At 42.4% G+C, this 12,818-nt stretch overlaps 1 protein-coding gene across 2 annotated transcripts in view; it reads left to right on the top strand.

Moving 5' to 3' along the window:
• Positions 1–1,008: 1,008 nt before the first annotated feature.
• Positions 1,009–12,818, top strand: part of CCDC158 (coiled-coil domain containing 158) — a 127,621-nt gene continuing 115,811 nt past the window's right edge. For both annotated transcript variants that reach the window (XM_025427333.3, XM_049105069.1), the window contains exons 1-2: positions 1,009–1,230; positions 6,142–6,209. The gene's annotated coding sequence lies outside the window, so the exon portion shown is untranslated. The remainder of the gene's footprint in view (positions 1,231–6,141; positions 6,210–12,818) is intronic.

Below are 12,818 nucleotides of genomic sequence, written 5' to 3'. Positions count from 1 at the left end.
TGAACTTCAACAAAAAACAGGGAAACTGTAAAAAGACAACAACATAGTGAGTCAAAGCATATTCGTTTTCTTTTTTTTTTTTTTTAAGCATATTCATATTGAGGGGAATGGCTTCAAAAGAAGCTTCTTGCTTTGAATTTGGCAGTGGTACAAGTTACTTTAAAAACACTGCATTTTACTGTCAAAAAGTCACTGTGTTATTTTGAGGTTGGGATGGATTAGAAATTATACTATATTTTATTGCTTGCTTAGGTGCCGAACCTCATTCCACTGCCATGGTATAATGTCAAATATGCTGGACTGAAAAACAGTATGTTGTCCACTTTCTTCTCGTGTATGTTTATCATATGAACTCAGAAAGAATAGAAACCTCATAAACAAAATTCTAGAAAAGAAATCTGCTCAGAGAGCTCCCAAAGAATTAGATTTCCCTGTCTATTCTGCACAGGGGAGCACATTTTCCTTAACCAGTAACCTGTAGAGCCTCTAGAAGAAAGCGATCTACAGAACAAAAGAGACATTGGATTGTCCTCTCAAAGGGGAAGAGAAATTTTCTTGTAGCTTGATTCATACAGAAAAAAGAAGTGATGATAAAAACAGTGTGATTCATCAACTCATTCAGTGAAGAAAGAGGAAGGCAGTCCAAGAATGAATTTCTCCTTTTCTTAGCACCCAAGAAAACGTAGGTCTAAGATACTACTGGGGCCCTTTGATTCGAATCCCGTGGCGGAGTGGAAAGACCAGAGACTTTGGAATCAGATTCACTTCAGGCTCAGGCTTTTCCTTAGTTAGCATTCGCCAAGGGGTGCTAGTCTTGGTTGGGGTTTCCCCAGAAGCAGACTCCAAGACAAGAGTTCAAAAGCAAGTACTAGCGTATCTAGAAAGTGCAGAAAATCGAGGGGGAAGTGGGCGGGGAGGCAGGAGAGGCACAGTCCACACAGAAGCCCTTGCAAGCCAGCGCAGCCAGCGCAGCCAGCCCAGCCCCGGCCACCGGGCAGCTCCCACCACGCGGCGCAGAGGCAGCGAGAGGAGAGGCCACGCCAGAGCCCGACGGTTCTCAGCTTAAGTCGGGCACGTGGGGAGGGTTGCTCCGAGCGTCCTTAAACAGGCAGCAAAGGGGAGGCAAAATAGAGTCCTTAACCCAACAGACGAGGATGCTGACAGTTGAGGATGCTGACAGTTGAGGATGCTGACAGTTGGAGGTCAAGCCAACATGCCCTGACGTGAAAGGTGAGGGAATGGGACGTGGCGGTGCTGGTCGCTGCAGGTGGTAGAAGCAGCAGCAGAGAACACAGGCCCTTTGGGCGCAGAGACCTTGTTTGCTGTCGTTTCCTCCATGCTGTCATATTTTAGGCATTTGATAAATAATGTGTGGACCGAACATGCCAGTGAACACATGAAACAGCTTTAAATCCAGGCTCTATCATTTAGGAAAAATCTTTTTTCAATCTCTTTTTTCATTTCATCAAATTTCATTCTACAAAACCATAAATAAAAGAACTTAACATAGTATCTATCCAACCCACAGTAGAACTGAGTGAATATAAATATTGTTACTATGTGTCCATTTCCTGCTTTCTACCTGCAGTCCTCCCCTCTTTATTTTGCCTTCCCTTATCAAGAGGAAAGCTGACTGCAGTACCCTACAGTGCCTGGGTCCAGAAATGGGCACTACACCCTGGCACACTGTAAGGGCCCACACCACAGTTTCTTCTTCTTTTTTTTTTTAAAGATTTTATTTATTATTCATGAGAGATACAAAGAGAGAGAGAGGCAGAAAGAGGCAGGCAGGCAGAGGGAGAAGCAGGCTCCCTGCGGGGAGCCTGATGCGGGACTAGATCCAGGACCCTGAATCACACTTGAGCCAAAGGCAGATGCTCAACCACTGAGCCACCCAGATGCCCCACCACAGTTTCTTCATAAGGTCAAATGCATCGACTTATATATGCACAGAAAGCTGTGATAGTAATTCTTACAAGACACTGCTAAGCAACTCATTTAAGTGTAAATGTTGAGTCAAGAGCACCAGGATGCAACCATAATGCAATCCTGAAGAACAAAACTAACTTTCCTGCTACTTATACTTACCTAGGTCAATGGTTGTCTGGTTTTTCACCTGCTACTCAAATGTGAAAATATGAAGAATAACCCCCTGCCACCACCAAAATCCAAAAATGAAAGTGTCAAGTATTTTCTGTGAACTCATTCTCCAAAATTTACTCACTGTCCCATTCCTTTAATATCCTATCTTGGCTCCCAATATGTGTATTTATTGCTGGAACCCAACCAGATCCTGTGTCTGAATTCCAGCAGCTCACTCCCCAGTTTCCCTGAGACAAGGCAACCCCCCAAAATGTGAATTTCTCAGAGGACCACACACAAGATGATAAAAGCTTAAATTATGCCTATACAACTTCTTCCATTAAAAGTTTCAACTTTTTAAAGCAAAGGAATAAGACAGTTACTTCTAGAAGTTTAATCTTTCTTCCTACTTTCTAGCAAACGTGTGGTTAGAATATAATATAATACCCAAAGTGCTAGACACTTAACTTAGTCCAACTAACCTGAAGAATACTTACTCCACTTAAATTGTCTTGTGTTTTAATTCCGAATTCCTGCCATAATTATCTTTAGTCTTGAGATCTTTACAATTCTAGGATCTGTCTGAACTATTGCCAGGAGCCAAGAATGGATGAGGGATGAGGCCAGTTGAACTAGGCACTACTAGGCAGCAATGGCTTTGAACAATTGTGTGTGGAGGTCTCAGGATTATTCCAAGGGAACATACTATTAGGAGAGCTAGAGAGTATGCCTTTCAGGGAGGGTGGGACTAATGAGTCATGGAACCAGAGCAGATGGGTTAAGCATGAAGAGAGTAAGCTAAGCAGCAGACCAAGCCAAGAGCACTGGCTATTAAGGAGTGATATGAAAATACTCAGTAATTTGTTTATATCATAAAGTAAGCAAGAGCTAGAAAGGGACAAATGAAATAAAGTTAGTTACAATGGAGACTCCTCCATGGAAGACCATCTGTTGTGGAGCTGATCTCCACCTCGCTGGAAGGCATGAACTTGAAGTACCCTAGAAAATCAGTGCTCTATCAGCATGAACCTCAAGCCTGAGGTTGTATGGATAAACTAAGTGGATCCAGCCTCTGTTAGCTTTCGACTGTTTCATGTTTTAGTGTTTTTCCTTGGGTAACTGACCTGATTTGAGAGTTAAGGTTTTATTTATCATGGCCTATCCAGGTGACAGAATGTATGCAGCCCAAGAGTTAAGCCCCAGGGTTTAGGCTGATGGGCAGCAAGAGTTTAAGTCAACTAAGGAGACAAAAGCCTAAGAGAGAAACAAAGGCACTATTGATGACTGTACATTAAGATGAAATACAGCAAAATCCCCATTGAAAAACAACAATCAGTGAGGTGAACTGAGACCAAGGTTAGAACACCGCAGAAGTACAAAGGCAGGAAGGAGGGTCTGGGAAGATGTTGGGAGGCCAATTTAATTCCTGAGGTTGACATCGCAGGAATGTTCCTCATTTCATGGTACTAGCTACCTTCAAGATGCCATTGAGCTACCTGATTTTTTTCCCCACAGTTCACACATCCCACTCCTTCTACCAGTTGATCGTGACTTTGGGATGAAGTAGATGGAGGTATTCTTTGGAACTGCACAATGACAATGCAGCTTTCACTTTCAAAAGTATTTCTCAAGCTTACATTTTTTTTTTTTTAATTTTTTTTTTTATGATATGTCATATTTATGATAGTCACACACACAGAGAGAGAGAGAGAGGCAGAGACACAGGCAGAGGGAGAAGCAGGCTCCATGCACCGGGAGCCTGACGTGGGACTCGATCCCGGGTCTCCAGGATCACGCCCTGGGCCAAAGGCAGGCGCCAAACCGCTGCGCCACCCAGGGATCCCTCAAGCTTACATTTAAAGAAGTCTTAGATTAGGGATCCCTGGGTGGCGCAGCGGTTTAGTGTCTGCCTTTGGCCCAGGGCGCGATCCTGGAGACCCGGGATCGAATCCTACGTTGGGGTCCCGGTGCATGGAGCCTGCTTCTCCCTCTGCCTGTGTCTCTGCCTCTCTCGCTCTCTCTGTGTGACTATCATAAATAAATAAAAATTTAAAAAAAAGAAGTCTTAGATTAGTACCTAATTAGTTCTGCCAGCTTCCCGTTTATCTATAAAATGTAAATAATAATGGGACCTCTACCTCACAGTTCTGTGAAGTTTATGTGAGACAGCATGCCTGTTGCAGAGCAGGACCTCAATAAGATTAGTCATATTACTGTGACAAAAGCAACCCCAGCAGATCTTGTTGGCTTGAAGTGATAAATAACCCTCTAATCAACAGTTATGTGATAGAGGGATCCCTGGGTGGCGCAGCGGTTTGGCGCCTGCCTTTGGCCCAGGGCGCGATCCTGGAGACCCGGGATCGAATCCCACGTCGGGCTCCCGGTGCATGGAGCCTGCTTCTCCCTCTGCCTGTGTCTCTGCCTCTCTCTCTCTGTGACTATCATAAATAAATTTAAAAAATTAAAAAAAAAAAAAACAGTTATGTGATAGAGAAAAATGTCTCCCAACTAATCAAAACAAGAATATTTGTGATTTATTTGTATATCACTCCATAAATTATAATAAACTTTGACAGTTGTCTTTTGGAAGGCCTTATCTTGTTGTAGACCCAAGAAGTACCGTAGAAATCCATGAGGGAGAGAAGAGAAGGTGGCTTCAAGAACCAGCACTAAAAATCTCCCAGGGCTTAAATACACACCATGAGTCCGTCTTACCATAAATAGAAGAAGACTCATAGTGTGATGCACACTCACATCCTATACTGAAACTCAGCCCAAGATCCTCCTAAAACCTACAATGTGCAATATGATCTGACCCCTGACTACCTTTCCATTTTCATATCATACCACTCTCTCTCTTGCTTATTTCTATAGACTATGTGCCCTCTCTCCACCTGACTTCATGTGTTGAAACCTATTTCCCCAATGCGATGGTATTTGGAGGTTGGGGCCTTGGAGGTGATTAAGTCATGAGGGTGGAGCCTTCATGAGTGAGACCTGTGCCCTTAGACCCCAAAGAGCTCCCTCACCCGTTTGGCCATCTGTGGGCTAGGAAGCCAGCCCTCACCAGACACTGAATCTGCAGGCACCTTGATCTGGGGCTTCTCAGTCTCCAGAACTGTGAGAAATAAATCTCCATTGTTAATAAAGCACTCTGACCATGGTACTCTGTTAAAGCATCTGAACAGACTAAGAAACTTACTATAATCCAATAATACTGACTTTATTTTTGTTTTGAACATTCCAAGGCTCTACTGTCTATCCCAATGTTTAAAAAAATTTTTTAAGATTTTATTTATTTATTCATAGAGATGCAGAGAGAGAGGTAGAGACACAGGCAGAGGGAGAAGCAGGCTCCATACAGGGAGCCCAACGTAGGACTCGATCCAGGGTCTCCAGGATCACGCCCTGGGCTGCAGGCAGCGCTAAACCGCTGAGCCACCGGGGCTGCGCTATCCCAACTTTCAAACCTCTTTGAGTGTCTGATTTCATATTTCCCATCCACCAGGTCTTAGTTCAGATGTGACTTTTTAAAAAGATTTCATTTATTTATTTGAGAGAGAGAGAGCATCAGTTGGCATAGGAGTAGAAGGAGAGGGAGAAACAGACTCCTCTCTGAGCAGGCAGCCCAACATGGGGCTTGATCCCAGTACCCTAGGACCAGGACCTGAGTTGAAGACAGACACTCAACCAACTGAACCACCCAGGTGCCCCATCTCAGATGTGATCTTATCAGAAAACTCTTCTCTAATCACCTATTTATTTATTTATTTTTTAAAGATTTTATGTATTTATGATAGTCACAGAGAGAGAGAGAGAGAAAGAGAGAGAGGCAGAGACACAGGCAGAGGGAGAAGCAGGCTCCATGCACCAGGAGCCCGACGTGGGATTCGATCCCGGGTCTCCAGGATCGCGCCCTGGGCCAAAGGCAGGTGCCAAACCGCTGCGCCACCCAGGGATCCCTCTAATCACCTATTTAAAGTGAACCCTGCTTCTCATACCTCTACCCCACAAATGCTACTACTCTGCAACCCATCATCTTATTTGTTTGTTTTTTAGTAACACTCACCAATTCTGAAATTATCGCGGATGAACAGAACATATTTATTGCCGCTCTCTACTGAAATGTAAGTGCTATGAAGGCAGAGAATTACCTGATCGGTGTAGCAGTATGAGGGCTGCCAGGACACAAAAATCAGTCAAATATCATCTTTGTCATATGGGTTGCTAACTTCTGTTTGATACCTACTTTTCTCCCACCAGTCCACATCATATCATAACCAAATTCTGGATTGTGTTTTGTCATTTCCATGCACTGTTGTTTAGCTTAACCCATTGGATACTTACAACAACTCCATTAGGTAAAATGTTTCATTTTTAAAGGCAAGGAGACAGGCAAAGCTAAGTCACTCCCCATGGTCACATAGCCAGTAGAGACTATGGTAGAAATGAAATGTTCATTTTCACTCCAAGCCCTACATTGTCTGGAATGTATATTGTGCTACACTGGGCAGCCTTGCCTAAAATGGAGAAAAAAAAAAAAAAACGATAACAGAAATCACAACCCTCAATCAATACAAACATACCAAAGAGCATTAAAAATAAAGACTTTTAAAAAAAAAAAAAATAAAATAAAATAAAATAAAAATAAAAATAAAGACTTTAGATAAATCCCATAAATCTGTAAGTAAAATGCAGTTCAAAATAGAGAAGGATAGAATGAATAGATGTGTGGATGGCTGAGAAATGAAAAAATGTGATTGAAGGAAGAGCAAATTCAGGCTTAGCTGCCTAGGACAGAGTGTTCTGCACATTCATCTGCTAAGTTAGAAAAGCCTGTTCTGAAGGCAGGAAAGAACTGTCCCTTCCATTCAGTGGATCAAGATACACAAGTTATCTTTTGTGGGGAAAGTCATTAGAAGATGGGGGAAATGGTGCTTAGACTCGGCAGAGAAACTTGGCCTCACTTCCTCTCATTGAGAAGGGGCTGGGATGTCAGTGCATGAGAGATGGATGGAACAAAGAGAACACCAACTCTGTGGCTCTTTGGATCAAGATGTCTGCTGCTTGGAAGTACATCAAAGGGAGAGACATGGAAAAATCGGTCTATGGGTTAGCTAGCACCCAGAATGTTCTTTGGGGTTTTGTCTTTTTCAAAGATAGGAAGTCTCTCATTATGCATCTCCAGTCACATTGTGGGTTCATTAAAATGAGACAGATGAATATTCCTTAAATTGTGTTCCCTGGATAGGAGGCAATGCCTTGAGAATCTATTAGTTTTGAAAGAAAACAGAATTCTTACCAATGCTAATATACATTTGGCACACCACCTCGGCATGCTACTCTATTTGAATAAAGTTATTTCTAACAATATTGATGGGATCATGAGCTTAGTTCATGACAAAAAAAGACACAATATTTAAAGCAATTTCTAAATTAGGTAATTTCTAAAAACTTAAATAAAACCATGGATTTTTCTTTTTTCCAATCTAAATCAACTCAACACTTACCAAACATTACGTATGTGTAAGATATCATTAAAAGAAGAATCAAAAAAAAAAAAAAAGAAGAAGAATCAAACTCAACCTACTTGCCTCGTTTTCTTAAAGAGGTTTTTCTAGTATCTCATTTGCACATCTTTCAAACAAAGATTTTTATCTATTTATTTATTTATTTTAAAGATTTTATTTATTTATTCATGAGAGACACACAGAGAGAGGCAGAGACACAGGCAGAGGGAGAAGCAGGCTCCATGCAGGGAGCCCGACGTGGGACTCATCCAGGGTCTCCAGGATCAGGCCCTGGGCTGAGGTGGCGTTAAACCGCTGAGCCACCAGGGCTGCCCTCAAACAAAGATTTTTAATTTTTTTTTAAATTTATTTATGATAGTCACAGACAGAGAGAGAGAGAGAAAGAGGCAGAGAGAGAGGCAGGCTCCATGCACTGGGAGCCCGACGTGGGACTCGATCCCGGGTCTCCATGATCGCGCCCTGGGCCAAAGGCAGGCGCTAAACCACTGTGGCACCCAGGGATCCCTCAAACAAAGATTTTTATTTTTTTTTTTTTGTTTTGTTTTGTTTTTTTGTTTTTTTTTTTGTTTTTTTTTTTCAAACAAAGATTTTTAAAGAAGATCCTCTTTAGTATTCATTCATCTTCCTCTTCATTCATTAATATATTTTCTTTTTTTTTTTTTTTTTTTTTTTTTTTAATTTATTTATTTATGATAGTCACAGAGAGAGAGAGAGGCAGAGACACAGGCAGAGGGAGAAGCAGGCTCCATGCACCGGGAGCCTGACGTGGGATTCGATCCCGGGTCTCCAGGATCGCGCCCTGGGCCAAAGGCAGGCGCCAAACCGCTGCGCCACCCAGGGATCCCCATTAATATATTTTCATTGTCATTGTTGTGCATAGTTTAAGCACTGTGCATAACAGAAAGAACCGAAGGAAGGGAAGAGGGAGGAAGGAAGGGAAGGAGGGGGAAACAGTCTTAGCTTCTAGAAGTTAATAGCCTAAGAGGACCTAGGGTTCATTTGAAAGTATAAATAGCACAACCAAAAAGCAGTTATTCCCTCACTAGCTAAGCTTTACACACACACACACACACACACACACGCAATTTGTTTGCTAAGGTGGTAACCATCTTGGCAAATAAAAAAACTTTTGTGAGTCTCAGTTTTCTGTGTAATGAAGAAGTTGGATTGAATGATTGTTGAAATTCTTTATAGCTCTAAAATCCTATAAATCATTTCACATTTATTAAGCATTCATTGTGTGTGAAATGGGAAGTTTCACACTTTCCCAATGGGAAAAGCAGGATACACAGCATGAGTATACCTAATTTGGCTGTAAAGACAGTATAACTTATTGGCAAGATACCAAATGCAAACAATTACCTGTATCAGAAAATGGTATGAATAAAGGTGTTGGAGAGAGGAGAGGAAGCAGCAGTTTACACAAGTGTAGGACAGGGGTGGATTTGAGGGAACAGACAAAGGACAGTAGAGAGAGGAGGCTCCCCTGGCAGGAAGGGCAAAGGATGTAAAAGGAAAAAGCAGGAACAGTGAAGAAAGAAACTCACAGAGAAATGGCTGTTTTAGGGATCCCTGGGTGGCGCAGCGGTTTGGCGCCTGCCTTTGGCCCAGGGCGCGATCCTGGAGACCCGGGATCAAATCCCACATCGGGCTCCGGGTGCATGGAGCCTGCTTCTCCCTCTGCCTGTGTCTCTGCCTCTCTCTCTCTCTCTCTCTCTCTCTCTCTGTGACTATCATAAATAAATAAAATAAAATAAAAGAAGTGGCTGTTTTAAAAGGTCAATAACAAGCTGACCTAGCTTGGTACTTGGAAAGAAATGAAAAAGATGACTTTGGGGTGAACTAAATCAACCAGCCCAAGGTCTTGGGGAACTGCCTAGAAATCTATTTCAAATCGAACTCAGGGACCATGGCTGAAGAGCTAGTAAAGACTGTTTTAGTGCGGAAGAAATGGGCCAAGAGAGATGGAATGGCTGATGCTGCTATGTTGAAATGGAGGCGCACTAAGGAAGCTGATGGAAAGTGCTGAATCTAGATGGATGGATATAGAAAATCCAGAAATGAGGAAATCTCAACATGATCATCCAGACAATTCAATTATGTTCTAAACAAGTAATTTCCTAACTTACGAACTATTGATATTTCTAAGTGCAGTGATAATAATAATAATATCTAAGTGATATTTCTCACAGTGCAGTAAAGCAGCTCATTTCACTTTAAAGATTTGCTTATTTATTTTAGGGAGGAGGGGCAGAGGGAGAAAGAAAGGGAGTCTCAAGCAAACTCTATCTGCACTGAGCCTGGAGCCCGATGCAGGACTTGATCTAATGCAGGACTTGATCTAAAGACGCAGAGATCACCACCTGAGCCAAAAAGAGTCCAATGCTTAACTGACTAAGCCACCCAGGCACCCCTAGTTCATTTCAATTTAAAAAGGCAGGTCAACTGGGATGTTTTGGATGATTCTCTGGAGAGGAGGAATAAGAAAGAGGACTCACAGATTAGATCAAATCACTAAGGCTAGAAGAACCCATTTAAAAATCTGAGTAGTGTCAGCCAACAAGAAGCCTGGAGATAAATGTTTGAGGATGCCTCTGACTTCTCCTACAGAGAAAGAATGGGAAGATGGGGACGGGATGGGGTTAGTTAGCTGAGCCCTGATAGGCAAGGGCTAGAGGTAGGCTGTGATTTGGATAGACAAGATGATGGTGTTATAAGCAGGAGTTTCAGAGAAGGCAATGGTATGGAAGATGGAACCACAGGATTTATACACAAAGAGAGTCCAGCTAAAGTGAAGACATTTCTTAGGGGAGCAGGAATAAGGAATATGTGTCTGAGTGTTGATGACATAAGAGCCTGGAGCAATGGCTTATTCAGAAGGCCATGTTTGAAGTACACAAAAAGGTGCCTCTCCAAGTGAAGACACCACAAAGATACTTATTAAGAGCTGTTAAGTGACTCCTCCTTGTATGGGTCTTGAACTACTTTAAAAATATTGCTTGAGCAGTAGTCATACCTACTTTATGGTACCTTACGGGACAAAGTTGTTCTTTTTTTTTTAAAGATTGTTTTCCTCTAACAAATTTAAAAACATACAAAGCAAAAGATCAATCCTATATCTTACCCAAGTAATAGCTCTTAATCTAGACAGAGCCAAATATCTAGTAGGCAATGATGACTGAATGGTATAGTGTGTTAAGTGCATAGACCCAGGGGAACCAGAATGCCTGGATTCAAATTCCAATTCTATCATTTACTAGCTGTGTATGCTGCAGAAAGTTACTCAAATACCGTGTTCAGTTTCTTATGGATAAATTTGCAAAATCTATCATCTTCCTCATGGAGCTATGGAAATTAAATGAGTTAACACATGTGGATGTCTTGGAATAGAGCCTGTCAAGGAGTAAGGGCTCACAGTAAGTGACATTAGTTGTTCTTTATTGCTATTATACTTATAACTTGATTTATGAACCCTGGAACAGGTGCATTCCTACTGCAGGTGGAGCTGCTGTTTTCAGCCACAATGCAGAGTGAGTCATAATAATCATGCTGCCAACTTCCCGAACTATTGAATTACTTGAGCTTCCACATACAATCACTACTGGAAAAAAAAAGTTGCCCTTTCTTTTTGAAGTTCGCAGATTACAGAGGCTTATTCTTCCACCCCACCCCTTTTCTTTTCAAGGACATTAAATCTCAAAGAAAAAGATTTGAAAATGATTTCTTTTATTGCCACCCTTTTGTAGTTCCTTCCCCCATTCATTCTCCTGCCTCATTGGTACCTAAAGAAAAAATACTTCATTCATTATATTGTCATGATACCTGGCAGCTCATAACTGCTTTTATATAAGTGTAGATGCCTTCCACCTGTATGATTCAATGTGTACTATCCTTTCCCTTCCCCTACAACAGGGGTCACCCTACTTTGAGAGAATAGGGGACATCTGGCTACCATGTATGAGCTGGTGTGCCCGTGACCTGGTGGTCCCTTTTTTCTTTGTCCTAGAAAGATCAGGGATGGGCAGCCCCGGTGGCGCAGCGGTTTGGTGGCACAGCGGTTTGGCGCCGCCTGCAGCCTGGGGTGTGATCCTGGAGACCCGGGATCAAGTCCCACATCGGGCTCCCTGCATGGAGCCCGCTTCTCCCTTTGCCTGTGTCTCTGCCTCTCTCTCTCTGTGTCTATGAATAAATAAATAAATAAAATCTTTAGAAAAAAAAAAAAGAAAGAAAGATCGGGGATATGCATGATCAACTACTAAATTTCACTTCGGTCTCATCTCTAATATGGTCCTACTTATATGGACTTTCATCAGGCTCAAATGGTTGGTGGCAGGCAAAATAAAACCCTCTCCCTGCAAAGACATCCATGTTCTAACCGCTGGAAACTGTGAATATGTTAGATTATATGGCAAAGGGGAATGAACTTTGCAGATGGAATTAAGGTTGTTACTCAGCTGATCTTAAAACAGGGAGATTATCTTGGTGGGCCCAATATACTCCCGAGGGTCCTTAAAATTAAAAGAGTGAGGCAGAAGTTAGAGATCAGAGCAAGAGATTTAATCTGCTGTTGCTGACTTTGCAGATGGAGGAAGGGGACTGTATGTCAGGGACTGGGGGCAGCCTCTAGAAGCTGGAAAGGGCAAGGAAATAGCTTCTCCCCTCCAACCTCCAGAGGGAACACAGCCTTGCCGACACCTTGATCTTAGCCCAGTGAAGACCTATGCTAACCATGGCTTAATCCACTGCGTTTGTTGTAAATTTTGCAGCAGCAATGGGAAACTAATAAACGCTCCATCTCTGAGATCTGCCAGGCATCTTCATCTCATTGGACACTACCTCCCCTCCTTCCCCTGCACACTGCTCTGTTTCATCTAAGCTTATTAATGCAATAGAAGTTACTGAGCACATATGCTGTGCCAAGGACTCCAGTAGATCCTGGAAATGCAAGATGAATAAGACATGTCTTCTCATTTACTCAACAAATATTTGCGTACCGGGCAACTTGTGTTAGAGGTGGTAGAAATGAAAACAGTCCCGCCCTGAAGAAGCTCTTACACTTCTGAGAAGACAGTCAACATGACTAAACAATTATAATTTCATGTAATCATTGCATGTAATTCATTGCAAAATCATTGTAATCAGGGCAGCCCCAGTGGCTCAGAGGTTTAGTGCCGCCTACAGCCCAGGGCGTGATCCTGTAGACCC

Source organism: Canis lupus, chromosome 32, assembly GCF_003254725.2.
Source record: "Canis lupus dingo isolate Sandy chromosome 32, ASM325472v2, whole genome shotgun sequence".
NCBI lineage: Eukaryota > Metazoa > Chordata > Mammalia > Carnivora > Canidae > Canis > Canis lupus.
The sequence above is the reverse complement of the archived record's forward strand: the minus strand, read 5'-3'. Positions and strand labels throughout refer to the sequence as shown.